The sequence below is a fragment of the Capra hircus genome, chromosome 29 (genome assembly GCF_001704415.2).
Source record: "Capra hircus breed San Clemente chromosome 29, ASM170441v1, whole genome shotgun sequence".
Taxonomy (NCBI): Eukaryota; Metazoa; Chordata; class Mammalia; order Artiodactyla; family Bovidae; genus Capra; species Capra hircus.
Window position 1 is genome coordinate 802,735 of NC_030836.1, and position 18,265 is coordinate 820,999.

The 18,265-nt window shown below is 54.2% G+C and overlaps 1 long non-coding RNA gene across 1 annotated transcript in view; it reads left to right on the forward strand.

Annotated features, from left to right (window-relative positions):
- LOC102173639 overlaps positions 1,155–18,265 on the forward strand; it is a 76,277-nt gene continuing 59,166 nt past the window's right edge. Inside the window, exons 1-2 of the long non-coding RNA XR_001917511.1 lie at positions 1,155–1,262; positions 2,971–3,047. This is a non-coding gene — a long non-coding RNA (uncharacterized LOC102173639). The remainder of the gene's footprint in view (positions 1,263–2,970; positions 3,048–18,265) is intronic.

Below are 18,265 nucleotides of genomic sequence, written 5' to 3' on the forward strand. Positions count from 1 at the left end.
GTAGAGGCTGTAGCTTGCAGAAACCCTTAAGCATTCACTGCCTTTACAAGAAAATAAACACTGTTAATTAAGAGACTGGCCACCAAAACCCAGGTGGAAAACCAGTAGGAGAGCTGGTTCTACAGGTCTTAAAAAACCCCGGTACCAATTAGTTAATTCTTGGGGATGGGGAAGAGGAGAGACTGGAGAGGCCCTGTTGGGTAGGTGACAATTCCACACTCACAAGGGGTGTCCTCAGATGAAAAGGTGGCCGTTAGTTTACATTTTGCATATAATTTTTATTACCTACTGGATCAGTAATAATAGTAACAGTAGCTACCTGTTAATGATCATAATAACGGCTTCTACCACTTAGCTCTGCAGCATAGGTGGGTGGAGGGGCCGAGCAAGGCACTTCACATACAATGCAAGGTCTCAATGCTCACAACAGCCCAGAGAAGTAGGTTTTACTATTCTCAGTGTGTAGACGAGGTAACCCGCTCAGAGAGATTAGCTTTCCCAAGAGCTCCCAGCTTTTAAGTGGAAGATCTAAATCCTAAGTCTGTTCGACTAAAAGCCAGGAGTAACTGGGCGGTGGGCCCTGTGCCGCTCCGTGCTGGTCTGAGGTCGGGAACTGTGAATCTTATTTATGCAACGTTGAGCACGTGTCTGAGTGTGTAATTCACAAACGAAAAAACAAATCTGGGTCCGGGTATCTGTTCTCTGGAAGTTTAGAAGCCTGCGTGGTGGAGAGCTGCCAAAGTCTGTCCTCATTCATTCGCTCCTTGGATCCCGTAAGAAGTGTTTGTGGCGCACTTGGGTATTCCGGGCGGGGCGCTTAACTAGGAGAGGGGACGGCGAGCCGGCTGCTCCCCAGCCTGCCTTGACTTTCTCCGGGGCAAGGGTTAGGGTTAAGGGAAGCAGAAACGGTATGGAGCCGGCTGGGGCGCGACCCGCACCGGCGGCGGGGCGCGGGCGGGCGGCGAGCGGCGGCTGTCCGGGGCGAGCGCCCGGAGGCGGGCTCCCCGAGTCGGGCCCGCGGCCTCCGGCGGAGCGTCTCGGAGCAGCGGCGGTAGAGAGCGGGGCGAGGGCCCGCGGCACGCGGGCGGGCGGCCGGGCTGGGCGGGCGCGTTAGGGTTAGGGAGGGAGGATTCGGCTTCCCGGCGGCAGAGGGCGCCTGGCACTGCCGGCCGGGGCCGCGCGCCCGGGCGCCGGGAGGCGAGGCGGGGAGCGCGAGCGGCGGCCACCGCCACGTCTTCCCGGCAGCGGCGGCGCGGGCGGAGGTGAGCGGCGGCGCGGGCCCGGCCGGGCCGGGCTGGGGGCGGCGGCCCCACGGTTCCCGCCGCGCCCGCCCCGCGCAGAGCCAAGCGGCCGCCGAGGCCCGGGCCCCGAGCGCGTCCCGAGCGCAACTCGTGCCGGCCGCGGGCGGGGGCCGCGGGGCCGCGCGTCTCTGCGCGGGGCCGGGGTCTCCGCGCTGCGGGCTGGGGCCGCGGCCGGGAAAGTTGGGGCGGACCGCGAGCCCCGCGGGCCGGGCGGGAAGTGCGGGCGCGCGGCGGCTCCGGGGGACGGGGGCACGGGGGGCGCCGGAGGCGGCGGGCGCGGGTGCTCGGCGCGCGGAGAGGAAGGGGCGCGCTCGGGGTCCCCGGCTGGAGCCCGCAGGTGCCCGGCGCGGCCCGTGGTGAGCAGGGGAAGGCAGGCCCGCGGGGTGCGCCGGGGGGCGGGGGGCGGAGTGGAGCGGCGGTGGGCTTGCCCCCTCCCCGCTGCCGGCGGACGCGGGGGAGGGGTCGGGCTCAGAGTTGGGGACGCCCCTGGGCTCCCGGAGACCCGGTGGGGAGTTCCTGGAACTGCTGGAGAGGCGGCCGAGCCGCGCTTCCTCTACCGCCTGGGCCAAGTACCTCCCCTCCCCGTCTGCCAGACTCGCCTCCCCGACTGCGGCGCTGCTGTCTGGGAAGTTGAAGAGGGACCCCTGAGTGGATGGGATATTTAGGGGTCCCGTGGGCAGTAGGATTGGGCTGCATGCAATCATTAACCGTTGCCAGGAGAGAACGCAGCTCTGACCCCCTCTGACACCCACGCACCCACCCCCATTCCCCTCTCCAGCACAAGCCACGTCGGTATTCCCAGGGTTCGGCTACGGACCCGCAAAGCCTAGCAGCCCCTCTGTTTGCAGAGTCGTGGTCATCCTGAAGGGGCGAAAGACACGGCCATTGATTCTCGGGCTGAGGCTGGCTATTTCAGAAACAAGTGGTTCTGCAGATGCTTTATTGGAATAATCTGTGTGGTGCCCCTTGACAGTGGAGATGACTCATGTTAGCTTTTTTTTTTCCCTTCAAATAAATATTGTATTCAAGACACAAGCGCACTAGGTCATTTGCAACAGTGGTAGAGCTGGAGACCCACACTGTAGGCCTTGAGACCTTGTCCTAGTCCTAGATGTATTAGCAAGGATTATGGCCTCCAATAATGGCATCACCAACTTGATGGACATGAGTCTGAGTAAGCTCCGGGAGTTGGTGATGGACAGGGAAGCCTGGCTTGCTGTAGTCCATGGGATCGAAGTCAGACATGACTGAGCGACTCAACTGATGGCCTCTAATGCATCACTTCCCCTCTTTGGAACTCAGTTTCTTTATCTGCAAAATTCGGTATACAGAATGAGTTAGACAGTCTCAGGTGGCAGGAGTAGGTGTTTGAGGGAACCTTTTTCCTTGTGAACCTTGATCAGCCACACAAAGTTCACCTCAGCCTATTATAAAGAAATTAGGATGGACTGAACACAGCTCAGAAGCAAGAGAGGCTGCACAAGGCAAAACAAAACCAAAAACTAATAATACTTGGTACTGGATTTGCAGTCGGGATACTGTTCTTATGCAGACGATTAGTGTATTGCCTGTTCAGCTATCATTATCATAAAGTAGTTAACTGTGCTTTAAAAAGTTATGTATGTCTCATCTGAGGACCTGAAATTTTTCTTTTGTTTGAACCTTCAAGCCTGGAGTGGATGCGCAGTGGCTCCACGTGGAGCAGCCTTACTCGAAGAATACCCCCAGGATCTCTCCTTGCCGTGGGTGAGTGCTCAGTCATGCTTGACTCTGTCACCCCATTCTGTACCGGAGGACCCCACCAGCCTCCTCGGTCCGTAGGATCTGGCAAGAATACTGGAGCGGATTGTCATACCCTCCTCCAGGGGATCTTCCTGATCCAGGGATCGAACCTGGGTCTCATGCACTGCAGGCTGATGCTTTACCACTGAGCCTCCCGGAAGCCTCTCTCGTTGCCATAGGACCATAGGTTTCCTTCTGTCTGACTGATGCTGCCGTCCTTGTACCACCACACTTCTGTCATCTTTCCCGTTCTGACTTGAGAAGTGGGGAGCTGATTCCTGTTGCATGTGACGTTTCTGAACCTCCCAGGTTTCGAGTGAGTGAAATTAATAGGCAAATAGTGCATTAGATACAGCACATTTAAAATAGCTCAAGGTAATAATGTGTCTGCTCCACCCCTATTCCCTGGACCCTCTGGACAACCTCTCAGTAGAAGTTCAGAGGCACTTCCTGCCCATCTTGTTTTGGATGCTGAGAGGTTGAAATGCCATGGCTGGGTCAAACGGGACATTCATGACCAAGTCATGGTGCTGGTGGGCGGGAAGGGTTCTCTGTGTGTGTATTTTATCGTAACTGAATGCTTCTGTCTTTCTGTTCTCTTCCATTAGTAGCTTTCAAATCCATATTGGGTTTGACCACATCATTTTCAGTAATCCTTTTTTGTCAGTTTCTTGTATACATTTTTAGTTTAACTGAGAGCTATTAAATTAATAAAAGTCCTGGTGCTAATAGTAGTTGTCATTAGAGCCCCTACCATGTATCAGGCAGGACAAGATACGGGAGCTCAGCAGTAGAGAATCTGCCTGTGATGCAGGAGATGCAGCAGGGGTCATGGGTTTGATCCCCGGTGGGGAAGATCCACTGGAGGAGGGGATGACACCCACTCCAGTGTTCCTGCCTGGAGAATCCATGGACAGAGGGGCCTGTCAGGCTACCGTCCATGGGGACATGAAGAGTCGGACATGACAGGCTGCACGCGTGTGATGTTTTATGATAGTGGAGGAGTAATTCTTTTTTTTTAATGTTTTATTTTGTTTTGGGATGTAGTGATTAACAACGTTGTGTAGTGTCAGGTGAACAGCAGAGGCACTCAGCCATGCATATGCATGTACCCCTTCTCCCCCAAGCTCCTCTGCCATGGAAAAGTAATTCTTAACTGTTTCTTACAGGATTGGGATATTAAAGGAGATCTTATTTGTGAAAAGCAATGTGTGCACTGTAAAGTGCCCTCATACCCAGGGCAGGTTCTACACTAAGCACCCGAAGACTCTGGAAGCATATGAGTCCATGACTCAGGAGCCCAGTGTCTGGTGGGCCTGGTGTACATGCTGAGCCCATTGCGTAATCCCTTGAGCCTGATTTCCATGTGTGTAAAATTAAGATGATAATATCTGCCTTGCACTAAATGAGATGCACCTGTGAGTTGCAGCAAGTACTCAGTGATGGTTAGCATTCACCCCTTCCTCTCCCCTTGCCCATGGGCACTTGGAATAATGGGATTGATTAAGTCTTCCAGTAGGAATTGTCCTCCAGGGAAAAAGGCTTTAAAGTATGATTTTGTACTTATAAATAATTCTTTTAGCTTTTGGCTTCCCACTGCACCCTCAACACACACAGTGAATATTCGGGGTCTTAGCATCATCTGAAAGGAGGGCATTGCTGGGACTAGCTCAGCCTTGTGAATCAACTATACTTCAAGTGAGAATTAAAAGAAAGGTGGGGCTTGAAGCAAACTAGAAGCCAGAAGGAACAGGTCTTTGGTAGGGGCTAAAGATGGGTGTGGCTAGTTACCTTTGTCCGTTTTGTGCAAAAAGGGAAAGAGACTGAATTTGGGGACTTCTGGCTGGAAGGAGGCATTGTTAGAGCTGTAGTATACGGTGGGAGGGGAGGGAAGCTATGGGCTGCGAAGGGGATGGAAGAAGTGATTTTGATGGTAAAATCTGGACAGTTTGTCATGGGGGAGTTCTCTGTTAGATGAGGATTTGGCTAAATATGGGACCAATTTCCATCAAGTCCTAAAGGAATCTGTTGTGGCACTTTGAAGTTTTTGTGCTCCAGGCAGATTTTGACTGGTAGTGGTATCATCATAAATGAGTTTCCATAGTAAGTTGTATGCGGAAAATGAAATTAAATTCCAAGAGGGTGTTTGTTGTGACTGATGCCAGAATTTCTCTGAGAATTTTATTAAGATTCAGTCAGTCTGTAAAAGTACTTCTTAGTTCTCTGAAGATATTTAATTAAGAAACAATTTAAAAAAACCCAGAAATGTCTCCTTTGTGAGCTTTTGAAATGTAATCTTCCTAAATCTTTGGAAAAAATGAAGTCTAAGAAAAAGTCGCAAAGCTATATATTTTAAAAGCAGTTCCTCTGAAGTGATGTTTTTCTTTTTTTCCTGTCTCTTCCCTCCTCTCACATTATTTTGATAATGAGTTAATTTTGGTATCTTTCACATCTTGGGAACCTAATTTTTATGTTTATGACCCTTCACCTTTAGATCTCGAATGTGCCTTTTTTCTGAGCTTGCCCATGTTCATTCATTGTGAGGAAGCAGCACAGCGAGGTCGTGAAGAGTGGAAACTCTGGAGCCAGGTTGGGGACAGGGAGAGTCATGGTCCTTCTTGGAGAGCCGGGGTGTCCTCTGCTGAATTCACAGAGGCTCCGGAGATCAGTCGTGTTATCCCCCTGCTCAGATGAGGAGACGGCTCAGAAGCACCTGTGTCCCCAGAGCTGGGGCGGGATGTTTGCCTGCGTGGCAGCCCAGATGTCTGTGAGTCCAGAGCCTGGGAGGCGGGGATCAGGCCGCCCTGCCAGCGCTGGACTCTGCCCCAGAGACGGGGCTGGGTCAGGGCTGTGTGGAGTCCACAAGGGGTGGCAGAGGATTGAGGCCTTCAGGGTAACTGGCCTGAGAGAGCATGAGGGTTGGCCTCACGGCGTTGAGGCTGGCAGCTGGTGGGCACAGGGGGCGCTGGCCATGGACGATGTTCCATCCTTGGACCTGGGCTTGAGAGATGCGGGGCCGAGTCTCCGCTCTCCCCCTGCCCCTCACGGCCAGTCTCACGCCGCAGGCAGGGTATGGATGCTATGTGCAGACCGAGGGCCTCTCTAGAAACCATGGTGGCCTCCTGTGGTCTCTCTCTCAGGCTGGAGGAAGGTGCTGGCATAAGCCCCAAGCCCTCCCCTGTCTTTACCCGCCTACCTGGCCTCCATTGCCAGCTTTCCTGGAGCAGCTCGGGATGGAATTCAGGTTCTCAGACCCCAGTCCATGAGGGGCGTGCAAGCTTGCTTGTTCATACTTCAGGTGAAAGGATCGCAGGGGAAAAGCCCCGTGGAGGCCTCCTCCTGGGGTAGGGTCCACACCCTCCTGTTCCCGGGGGACCCAGCGGACTGTGCTGGCCATGGGCCTCACCTCTGACAGGTCCCCCAGGGCCTGACCCATCTCTGGACATGGGTGGCAGGTGGTCACCACACATCTGAGGCCGGTTGGTGGGCAGAGGTGGTGGGTGAGTTCTTGGGGTGGCTGGCCCTGCCGGGAGGTGAGCCCACCCCCCGAAGGGTGCAGCGCGGTAGGGAGCCAGGCTGTGCTCCGGGGAAGCAGTGCCAAAGCCCAGGGGCGTGCGCGGTGCCTGTGCTCTCCAGGCCTGCGTGTCCTCATCGCGCGGGGCCTGCCGCCACGTCAGGAGTGCGCTGGCCCCGGGCCGTTCCCCTCCCAGTGCCCGTGTCTGTGCAAACTTGCCCAGGCTTCCCATTTTCCTTGCGTAAACACTGGGACTCTTCAGGTAGCTCCACGCTGAGCTCCAGCCCGTTGGCCAGGTCCTGGCTTTTCTTGGGTTGCGTTCTCACTGCGAGGGGGCCGAGGATCCTCGCTGGGCCTGCCTGCTCCCGGCTTCTGCAGGCAAGGCTCACCCCGGTGAGTCATGCGCGGGACTCCACTGCCCCCAAGACGGGGCTTCTCTTCCTTGTCCTGAGGGTGGTCCCCTAGCCGTGGGCTGTTCCAGTGCCCAGAGAGTTTGGTGCACCTGTACTGATGGGAGGGAAGCACCTGACCTGGGGGTGTCAGCTGTCAGCCTGCCTCCTGAACATCATGTCCTAAGCAAAGCCCTTCTCTTTTTCTTTTTTGCTCTGTGTTTAGCTGTGTACTTGTGTGTTTGTTTTAGTTATTATTAGGAAGCAAACAAGGTCTTTATCAAATCTTTAATTTTACAGAGATGTTACTATGGGCAAGCAGAAAGAGTAACTGTCTTTACCCAGGATATCACTGATTGATCTCTCCTTGTACCACATTGTTCTTGTTCTGTTGGCAGAACCCTCTGATGTGTGTACCAGTTCAGTTTCAGTGTTGAATGTGAAGTGAGGCTTGACTGGTTGTTCGGAGGGAGTTGAATGTGTGGACGCTGGGCTGCCAGCCTGGCTGTCCTTGGAGCCTCAGGAGCCTGGCAGCAAAGTGGCTCAGATGGTAAAAAATCCACCTGCAGTGCAGGAGACCTGGGTTTGATCCCTGGGTTGGGAAAGTCCCCTGAGAAAGGAATGGCAACCCACTCCAGTGGCCTGGAGAATCCCATGGAGAGGAGCCTGGCGGGCTACAGTCCGTGGGGTCACAGAGTGTGACACGACTTAACAGCTGATACGTTCCCTACTTTCCCTTTTCCTCCAGCTTCACTCGGGGGTGGCTCTGCTGCTGACAGTGGGTGACCGCCCCTCTGCTGTGGGAAAAGGAATTCTCCTTCACCCTGGTTCTTACTTTCTTCTTATCCCATGGGGTGAGAGGGAGGCAAGTCTCAGAACAGTGGCTCCTGGAGCCCAGCAGCTTCAGGGGGACAGCTGCAGCTCCCACAGTGCTGCCGTCCACCTTGCCCTTCCTCCCTGTCAACCCTGATCCCGTCTGTCTCTGTGGCTTAGAGATTACACTTGAACTTCATTATTCATTCTTGCGAAGACCTTGGAGTGTGGCCCCAAACTTGTTCAAATTGCGGAGGCAGCTTCAAGCCAGAACACAAAGGAACCCTGTTTTGGTGGTAGTGGTATTTTTCAATCAGTTTGTTGCCTTTTTTCTAAGCGATACATTAATTTGTTACATTCTTGCACTCCACCCTCCCAATCACTTAGTAAAGTCAGCAGCAGCAGATACAGAGTTCTCCTTCCCCTGGGACCCCCTCTCTCAAGGGGCCCCTCCCTGCTAACTCCTCAGCCCTGACCGGTTGGAACGTCCATCAGCCTGTCCAGACCCAGAAACATACTGCTTTGTTTCTTCTGAGGCATAAATTGCATTGCATCATATATGTCGTTTCACTATTTTATCTTTTCATATAATGGATCTTACAGATCTTCTCATGCATTCTTCTCTCTTTTACTTTTTCTACAAAATATTTTATGGTATAGATGTATCATAATTTATGAGTCAGTCGCCCATTGATAGACATAATCTAACTCCTTAGTTTTGCTACTATATCTTCATACATGCATACTGTTGTACACATGTGTATTTCTCTAGGAATGGAATCAGTATGCCACAGGTTCTACATGTTTGAACTGTTATAGCAAATCCCCACGCTGCGCTCTTGAGGGCTGGGCTGGTTTAAAGCACCAATAGATAATGAGGCCGCCCCTTCCCCCTGGACTGCCATTCTGCTAGAGGATAGAAATGGATAGTGTTTAGTAGGCATTTCACCACCGCTGGTGTGGCTATGAGACTCACTTGGCTTTCGGATCTTACTTGTGGGGGAGGCATCATAGCCCTAGAGGATGGGGACGCTGAACCCCCAGGACCATGGCTCTGCTCAGGGTGTCCTGCAGACAGGGGTGGGAATGTGGCAGTGGAAGCAAGTGCTCCTGGTTTCATGTTTTCTCCACTTTTCCCAGAGGTTGGACACTGTAATGGATCATTTTAATTCTGGCATGACCTGCCAGAGTCTTTCTGCGAGCCTCTCCCCAAGGAGGCAAGTGCTTGTAAGCAGCGCTTTGATAGCAGTTCTGTTCTGCGTAGCTGAGGCAGAGGTGCCAGGCCTGGGAGCTGAGCTAGGGAAGTGCACGCCAGAAAGTCAGAGGCTCTGGCTTCGGGACAGCCTCTGTTCTGGGTGTGAAGCAGCACCCTGTGGTGGGGCTGTCCCTGCAGCAGGCGGTGCCTCTCTGCCCGCTCCCAGCTCGCTTGGGAAGAGAGTGACGGGCGGTCCCTGAGCTGCCTGGGCCGGCAGAGAGCATGTCCTGAGGCCTCCCCTGGCCTTTCCATGTGGGCTGAGCTGCACAGTGGGCTCTGGAGGCTCTGACTTAATGACAGCGTCCTGCACCTGCTGGTCAAAGACGGCCAGGAGGCAGGAGTGATGGAGGCGCTGGTGGAGTGGGAGGAGGCTCCACTTCCAGCTCCCCCTCTGTCGTTTGTGGCTGTGTGATGTAAGTAAAGTTGTCTTTTCTCCTGGCCTCCGTTTCCTCATGTGTAAACCAGGAATAATATCAGCACCCACCCCACAGGGCTGTTGCAGGGATTCAGAGAGTCATGTTTGTGAAGATCAGCACACTACTAGTGTGCACCCAGCAACAGTGAGCAGCTGCCACTTTGATTTGTGTTCTCCTTTCCTTAAAGGTGGCTTAATCACTAGGTAGTATTGACCCCATGGACTGTAGCCCACCAGGCTTCTCTGTCTGTGGGAATTCTCCAGGCCAGAATACTGGAGTGGGTTGCCATTCCCTTCTCCAGGGGATCTTTCTGACCCAGGGGTCAAACCGAGGTCTCCCGCATTGCAGGCGGATTCTTTGCCAGCTGAGCAACCGGTGAAGCCCAAGATTACTGGAGTGGGTTGCCATTTCCTTCTCCAGGGGACCTTCCCCACCCAGAGGTTGAACCCACGTCTCCTGCATTGTAGGCAGATTCTTTATGTCTGAGCCACCTGGGAAGCCCCTTTTCTTACTTAGTAAGTGTTTCTAAATGAACAAACAAGTGTTGCCTTCGGTAAGTGTAGCAGTGCACATCGTCTGGTAACGTCGAGGAGGATACAGGCAGATCCAGGTCAGGCAGGGCTGTGGGAGTGCTGCGGGGTGGAGGCTCTGGGGCTCTTCCTGCATCAGCCCTGCCGTGGGGTGTCAGAGCAGAGGCCCCCTGCTTAGGGTGACTGGGTCCTGCGGATCCTCTTACAGCCTCTCCACTTTGTTTCAGAGGCTGAGCCCAGCCGTGAGAGGGGACGTGCAGCTGTGAGCCTGGTGGCTCAGCGTGCAGGTGGGACGGGGCTCTGGGCTCGAGGCTTGGGGCTCTTTACCCTGTTCTCCACGCCGGGTAAATGGGCCACGTGCTGCCTCTTCTAGCTGCAGGAAAATAGAACCACGCAGTGTTCGGGGTGCCCTGTAGAGTCTGCCGTCTGCTGCTCTGGGGCCCTGTGAGCTGAGGTCGCTGCAGGGAGGGCCAGGAAGTGCAGCCTGCAGGTGGGGGGCTCTCGCTTCACCCCCTGCCTGGTTGTGCTCCCAACAGCGCTGGCCCTGGGGTGCTATTGTCGCGGGTCTCCTGCCCTGACCACATGTGTGTGCAGTGCACGCAAGTGTGATGGCACGCTCTTCTGAAGTCCCTGCTATGTTTTCTGATGGTTCCCCCAAACCAGAGAGGCCTGCCGGCTAAGTGTGGGCAGGGCTGTGCCCAGGATTCCAGAGGACCCTGGCTGCCTGGGTCCAGGGGGCAGAAGGGAACCTTGGTCTTGAGAGCAGAGCGTGCTGGGGGAGCCCCATGTGTGCGGGGGAGGAACAGGGCCGCCCACCTGGCGGGGACAGAGGTGGTTCGCAGACTGTGGGGCTTGCAGAGCCACGGGTGTGGGGAGTCCAGGTGCGTGTGCATGTGACAGGGTGTGACTGTGGGGCGTGCAAGCACGAGTGCCCTGTAGTGCGAGCTGGACTTCAGAGTAGTGCTCAGAGAGCGCCAGAGGCGCCGCCTGCATCAGCCGCTGGACAGCCGTCCTCTGGCCTCTGGGCCCTTGAGGGCCTTGCGGAAGCAGTGTGGGAAGACAGGCCTCGCTTGCATCCTCACTCTGCAGGTGAGGACGCAGCCCTGCCCAGGGGATGCCTGAAGCCTGCACTGCCTGCACTGCTCCACGCGCATGCTCACCAAGGGCTCGCGTGGCAGTGCCTTGCTCGGCGCCCGGAGGAGCTGAAGGTTGCTTCCCAAAGGAATGAACGAGGTCTTGATTCAGTTCTGGTTCTGGCTCTTCTGTCTCTGGGTGGAACTGGGACCCTGGCCCCTCAGTTGTGCCCTCTGTAGGGTGGGCGCAGCACCCCACCTCCCTTCTAGGCTTATCTTCATTCACTCAGAACCTATTCAGCAAATACATTTTTTCAGGCGGATGCTATTCCATGCGTTGGGTGTTTTACAAAGAGCAAAAGACATCAAAATCCTTTTCTCTTGGGGCTTATTTTCTCCTGAGGGGCAACAGACCATAAATAGCTGGTCACCATCCATGGTCGTCCCAGTTTCCTAGTGTGCTGCAACAAAGGACCGCAACCAGATGGCTTAAACACCAGGACCTTGTTCTCTCGCTGTCCTGGGGCTCTGAGGGCAGACCTGTCCCTTGCTCCTGCCGTTCCTGGGGGTGCCTGCGTCCTCTGCTCCCGGCCTCCCGTCACCACATGGCACCTTCCCTGTGTCTGTGGCCCCTCTTTCTTTGCAGGCCCCCTCCTCCACATGACCTTGCCCTAACCGTGTACATCTGAAGGCCCTCTCTCCAGAAGGGGTCACATGGTTCCAGGTGGCTGTGGGTTTGTGGGGACACTGGTGGACCCAGAACAGTGTGTGAGGTGGGGGTAGTCGCTGAAACGTTAGGGGAGCGCCTAGGGCAGGGGGTGGTGAGGCGCTGAAAGAGGGTCCAGGCAGGCCTTGCTGAGCAGTCATGTCTGAGGGGAGGTGTAGTGTGGAGGGGACGTGGTCCAGCCAGGGGACAGCTGCCACAGAGGCCTTGAGGTGGACACGTGCGCCTGCCAGGCTGGTGTGGGGGCATGGAGATGGAAGTCATGCCTGCGTGTGTGCATGTATGTGCATGCATGCGTGCGTGCGTGCGTGCGTGCATGTGTGTGTGTGTGTGTTTGGGGTGGGGGCCTTTTGCCCCCATGGGATGGGAGCCAGTGTCGAGTCCGCAAGCACAGCGAGAGAATCATTGGCAGGTGGGTAACCGGTTGCAGCTTTTCCGGGTTTAGATGCCACTGCAGTGCCGTGTTCAGGCACCAGGGTATTTTGTGGCAGTTGTCTCTCTCTGCTCTATTGACCCTCGACCCACCGCCCTCTTCTGTGTGTCCTGCCTCCTCATAGATGCCTGTACACCACCCGCTCCCCACGTGGAAATCACAGGCAAGAAGAGAGAGCAGAGGAGGCCAGGGCGCATCTTGCCGCCAGCCTGGCGTGAGGGGTACCACCTGGGATGGTGCCCGCACCCCAGCAGGTGTAGAAACTGCCGACTGAGGCCGGCACACCCAGGGCCCACCTCCTTCCATGGACCCCGTCACCGTGAGAAGAGAGTCAGCGCAGGGCCGGGAGGGGTGCGGCACGGGCCAGGCGCCCAGGCGGCGTCAGGGCACCCAGGCCCTCCCTGCCCCAGCTTGTCGTGGGTGCACAGAGCTGTGCGCTGTTGTTCCTGTTTGCCGTGAAAGCTCTCGGGCCCACGTCCGAGCCCCGTCATCGTTGGAAGGAAGGCGCCTCGGGCATGGCTGGCCCGGTCTGGGCTGGTTTGGCTTGCGTGGCCCCCGGGGACTCATAACTGTGGATTACTCGGCGTCGGAGCTCCTTATCTGGCTCCCGTTTGATTTCCTCTCCGTGTCTCCAGAGGAAAGGGCCTGGCACGGCTGCGATCTGGGCCTGGGAGGAGTGGGCCACGGGTGGCCGTGCTTTGGGCTGTCTTCCAGGCCTCTCTCTGTGATGCTGGTGCAGAAGCAGCCGGTCCAGGAGGTGACCTGGGGCCGCTGGTGCTGCCAGCCCTCCAGGGAGTGCCGCTGTAGAGATAATTACGTGTAAGCAGAGATGGAAATAGAACTCCCCAGCGCCCGGAGCAGCTGCTCCTCTGTTGGATTTCAGGAACTGCCTTGGGGGTGCCGCTCGCTCCCTGGCCCTACTTCCCAACAGAATACTCACCCGTCCGAAATGAAAGTGGGGGAAGGCCATGCCTCACCGTGGACAGAACCTTTAAGTGCGTTTTGTGGGATCGTGGTTCCTTCTCCACTAACTCCCTGGAGTTAGTCCTGGGGCTGCTTCCCCAGCCCAGCAGAAGAGCTTCCTTCTTTGCCGGGTGCTCCGGGAAGTTTTGGCCCATGTGGCATCCCCAGGAGTCAGTGGAGTCTGGCCTTGTTTCCGCATTAGAGGCAGAGAGGCCTTGCCCACGGACGGGAGCCAGGCAGAGCCCGAGGGTCTGGGTAAAACAAGCTCCTTGTCCTGTGCCCAGGCGCCACTGTCTCTGTGCTGACACGCTCGCAGTGTGTGCCTGCCCGATTGTGTCCGGCTCTTTGTGACCCCGTGGACTGTAGCCCGCCAGGCTCCTCTGTCCACGGGATTCTCCAGGCAAGACTACTGGAGCGGGTTGCCATTTGCTTCTCGAGGGGATCTTCACCACCCAGGGATCAAACCTGTGTCTTCTGTGTCTCCTGCATTGGCAGGAGGATTCTTTAATGCTGAGCCAGTGGGGATGTGCCCCAAGCACCTAGTAAATAAGGACTGGTACGTACATACAGGATATTGGCCCTGATGGTTTCTTTTTGTTTTTTTATTGTGTGTGTTTTTTTAAACTGGGCATCTGTGAGCTACCTCAGGACCCTGAGAACTCAGCCTTCTGGCCTGAAGTCAGGACTGGTCTCATCCCTGCAGCCTCGGGGCCGTCGCTTGTCTCCTGGGCCTGGGTGACCTCCTCCTTACCAGGGGCTAGGTGGGATGGCTGTCATGTGTGTCTCCTTCCTGTGCCCCCACACCCTGAGGCACAGGCCCCAGGGTGACTTGCCTGCAGAGGCTCCTCTGTCACTGCAGGAGCTCCTGAGGGCGGGGACATGGTGTGCAGAGCTCCCACGGGCTCCTCCGTGGCCCTTGTCCTGCTTGGCCAGACCCCCAGGGTCTTGCTTTCTGGCTGAGCATCGATGGGGAGGGAGGAACAGGTGGCCGGGGTTTGATGGACACCTCCCTCCTGGCTTTGGGGGCAGGTGTCCCCAGCTGTTCAGCGTGAGCTCTGTGTTCCTGCCTCAAGTTTCATGCAACTTTTGATCCTTGCCCTGAACAAAGTCCCTTTATTTCTGGGTGTTGTAGAGAGAGCTGTTTCTGCAGTTTTGCAGAAAAGAATGGATCATGATGACAAAGTTGGCTATTTATTATATTCCAAATTTACAAAATATCTATGCTTTGGAAAAATACCATAAAGAATTTTATTTCAGTGGTTGCCTCTGGATTTCAGTGTTAAAGGAGATTCTTTTTATCTTTTTGTTTTTCAGCATTTTCCATGTTGAGCACATATTGCCTAGATAAAAGCTATTAATATTAAAATTACTATGAATAATAAATAGCTATTTATTATGCTTTAGTATGTGCTACACACATAAGAATTGCCATTAAACTCTTGTTTAATCCTTGTTATGAACCTGTGAGGTTCTCTAACAATATAAATGCTAGCCCATTTTATTTTACTATGGTGAAATATACAAAACTTATCTCTTTAACCATTTTTAAGTTCTGTGACATGAAATACATTCACCATGAGATCCTTTTTTTGAATTCCTTATTTTAGAAATGAGGAAGCTGAGATTTAGAGAAACAAAGATGCTTACGGTCACAGAGAGTAAGGAGTCCCAGAAACAGGATGTAGACCCAGGGTGCTGGTACTCGGAGGTCTAGGATCTCTGGCTTGTGGGAGATCTCTGGGATCTGTGATTACCTACCCTGCACCGTGATCGCCATTTGATTGCAGAAAGCAGTGTGTGTGTCTCTCTCCTTTGAAAGCTCTGGAGTTGGGTTTAGTGTGTTTACAGGGAGGTGGGTGGTCACCTGGCTTGGGGCACAAGTGGCTGACATAAGTGACACCACGGTTGATGATTTCTCTGCACCTGTTTGTTAAGCAGGTGGAAGTGTGTGTGTGTGTGTGTGTGTGTGTGTGTGGCCTGTGTGTTAGTGTTCTGTCTCCAGAAGGTTTTCAGTCGTAGGGGCCAGTGGGCTGGAGACCAGAGGGCTGGAGCTCAGATAACCTGGCTTTCCCAGGCCTGGGCACACTGTGCAGGTGATTTTAGAGAAAAGGCATTGAACTTGGAGTTAGAAGGTCTGTGCAGCAGACCTGATTTTTACCATGGGGTAGACATACTGTGGCCTCAATTTCCTCATTTCTAAGCGGGCGATGAAAGTGCTTGTTCTGCTTGCCTCGTGATTGCAGAGGATTAAAAGTCATGATGAGGTCAAAGTGCTAAACAAACTAAAGGCCTACCAAGTAAGTTTCTGGGATGGGTATTTGAGAGCTCAGTCTGGGAGAGGAGTCTATGCTGCTGATGCTGGAGCCCTGGGGAGGGTGGATTTGGATGTGAAGACTAGCAGCTTTGCTCCGACTTGTTCTCTTTGGTTTTGGCCATCAGCTTGCTTCCTCCACCGTTGCCTAGTTGGTGAAAGACAGTGTTCCACTGTCTGCCTCGTACTGTACGTTGGAATGCTCTGAGATTTTACTGGCTTTGACTCTGCCAAGGCCCTTGGATTCACTTTCCTGGTTCCCTGTCTCCTGCCCCAAGGGTCACACCGCCCTAGTGAAATGAATTATGATAGAGGAGGTCTGTTTTGTAGCACCTGGTGGTTGAAACTATGTAGCAGCTTTCCCTGGTCTTCTGTGCCTTTCTCATCTTTATAGCCAGCAAAGTCTGTCTCTTTCTCTTCCCTAATCTTGAGGAGCCAAGCGTGGGAGTGGGTGGGACCTGGAAGACTTGCTGGCGAGGCAGTGGTGGTGAAATGCAGTGCTTGCTTCTCACTGCACCAAGACACTGTGAAATATCACGATAAAGAAGACAGGGTCTCGAGGAGCCCACTGTGTCCTGGAGAAGGTACAGATACTCCAGAAACAACTGTGAAGGTGAGGGATAGGTAGCTTGAAAAGGGACTGTCAAGAGAGGTCCTTTTGTTTAAATGAATGAAAATACATCATGAGAGCTGGTCAGAGGGGTGCACTGTCATGACTTTGAGACTCTTTGCTTTTTAACAACTGTTTGAATCAGCTGTTTCTAAGCTAAGGTTTCTGTCTGGCCCCTCCCAAGATAATTTCTCAAGCCATCACTGTTTCAGTGCATGTTTTGAATTACAGGAAAACTGGGGTGCTGTGCAGGGCCCTGCGGAAGTCAGCGGACCCGCCCACCCCCCTGGGTCTAGCGTTGGGAATGGTACTGGAAGACTAAGTAGGTCACAGAGATCTATTTTGAACTGAGTGTGGCTGGGCTGCCTGGACGTTTAATTTCCGGATCAAATATTGTTGGGCTTGTTTGCCCAGGAGGTTGGCAGCGAGCACTCTCTGGTGGGTCGTGTGGTATATTTATAAAGTGTGAAGAGTCTGGAGGTAAGGAGACCTGCCAGCCATTTCTCATCTGGTAGGGGCGCCGGTGATGGAGAGGTTTCAGAATCCTTCCAGAAGGCGGGGGAGTATAGTTTTCCCCACCCCGCAGCCTTGATTTTTCTGAAAATGGTCAGTCCTCATTAACTTCCTGAAATCTTTTTCTTTTAAAGAATGAGATCTCATTATTACCCAGGGCTGGGTGGCTTCTGCTTATGTTAGTAAGAGTGGCTGGTTGCCGATCAAGTCTTTTAGGTGTATTGTTTTATTTACTCCTCACAACAACGTTGGAAATGTGGAATTACTGTCCCTGTTTTGTAAGACAAGAATCAGCTGATGCCAACAGACCTGGTGTGTAAGTAGCAGCGCCAGAGATTTGAACCCAGGTCTTTCTGTTTTAGTTTCATTACAACCTTTAATTTTGTACTGGAGCATAGCTGATTAGCAGTGCTGTCACAGTTTCAGGTGCACGGCAGCCCAGCCACAGTTGTACATGTATCCATTCTCCCCCAGGCTCCTTCCCGTTCTCGCTGCCGCATAACACTGAGCAGGGGAACCAGGTCCGTCTGCCCAGTGTGGCCTCTTGCTTCACTCCGCGTGCTCCGCGAGCCCATCTGGGAGTGGGGAGTCGGGTAGCGGCTCCTGGGCCTGTTTGGAGGCAGGAGTGACCTCCCCCCGGAGGGGAACAGGTGTGGGCGCTGGGGCGCCGGCCTCCCGACTCAGGCATTCTGTGTGCAAATAGAGCCAAATTTCAGGCTGGCTCTCTGATCTGATGGACCACAGAATCATGGGAATTTTGCTCTTTGTTGGCGTTTTCTCCCCTTTCCCTGTTTGTTCTGTAGGTGTTCTTGCCTAAGGCCTTGGGTGAGTGCGGTGGGGCGGTGAGGTCCATGAAGAGACGCAGGTGGTGATGGAGTCATCTCCACCCACTCCTCGGGATGCAGGGCCTGTCTGCCTGGACATCCTTCTGTCCTCAGGACTCTGCTTTCCCTGCATTTTTGGGGAGTAAACACAAGCTTTCGGGTGTGTGTTTGCCCATCTCTGCAGTTCTTCCCTCTGAGCCTCTTGCAGAGCCCCGGCAGTCAGCCTGCTGCGCGTGGTGTCTGCGTCGCGGGCGTGTAGCACTTCTCAGGCGCTGTGCACAGGCTTGCCTCACAGTGAGCCACGGTTGACCTCAGCTCACAGACCGGTTCTTTTTCTTTTCTTTTTTTTACAAATTTTATTTGTTTGTTTACTGAGCGCACTCAGCATCTGTTGCTGCATGTGGCCTTCCTCGAGCTGCAGAGCTCTGGGGCTGCTCTCCAGGGGCAGCGACCGTGGCTTCTCTTCTCTGGTTGCAGAGCACAGGCTCAGTAGTTGAGGCACACAGCTTAGTTGCTCCGCAGCATGAAGAATCTTCCCAGACCGGGGACTGAACCCGTGTCCCCTGTATCGGCAGGCAGATTTTTTAAAAATTTATTATTATTATTATTTTTATGTTACAATCTTGTATTGGTTTTGCCACACATCAACATGAATCCACCACGGGTGTACACGTGTTCCCAATCCTTAACCCCCCTCTGACCTACCCCCTGACACCTTTCCTCCTGGTCATCCCAGTGCACCAGCCCCAAGCATCCTGCACCCTGCATCGAACCTAGACTGATGATTCGTTTCTTATATGATATTATACATGTT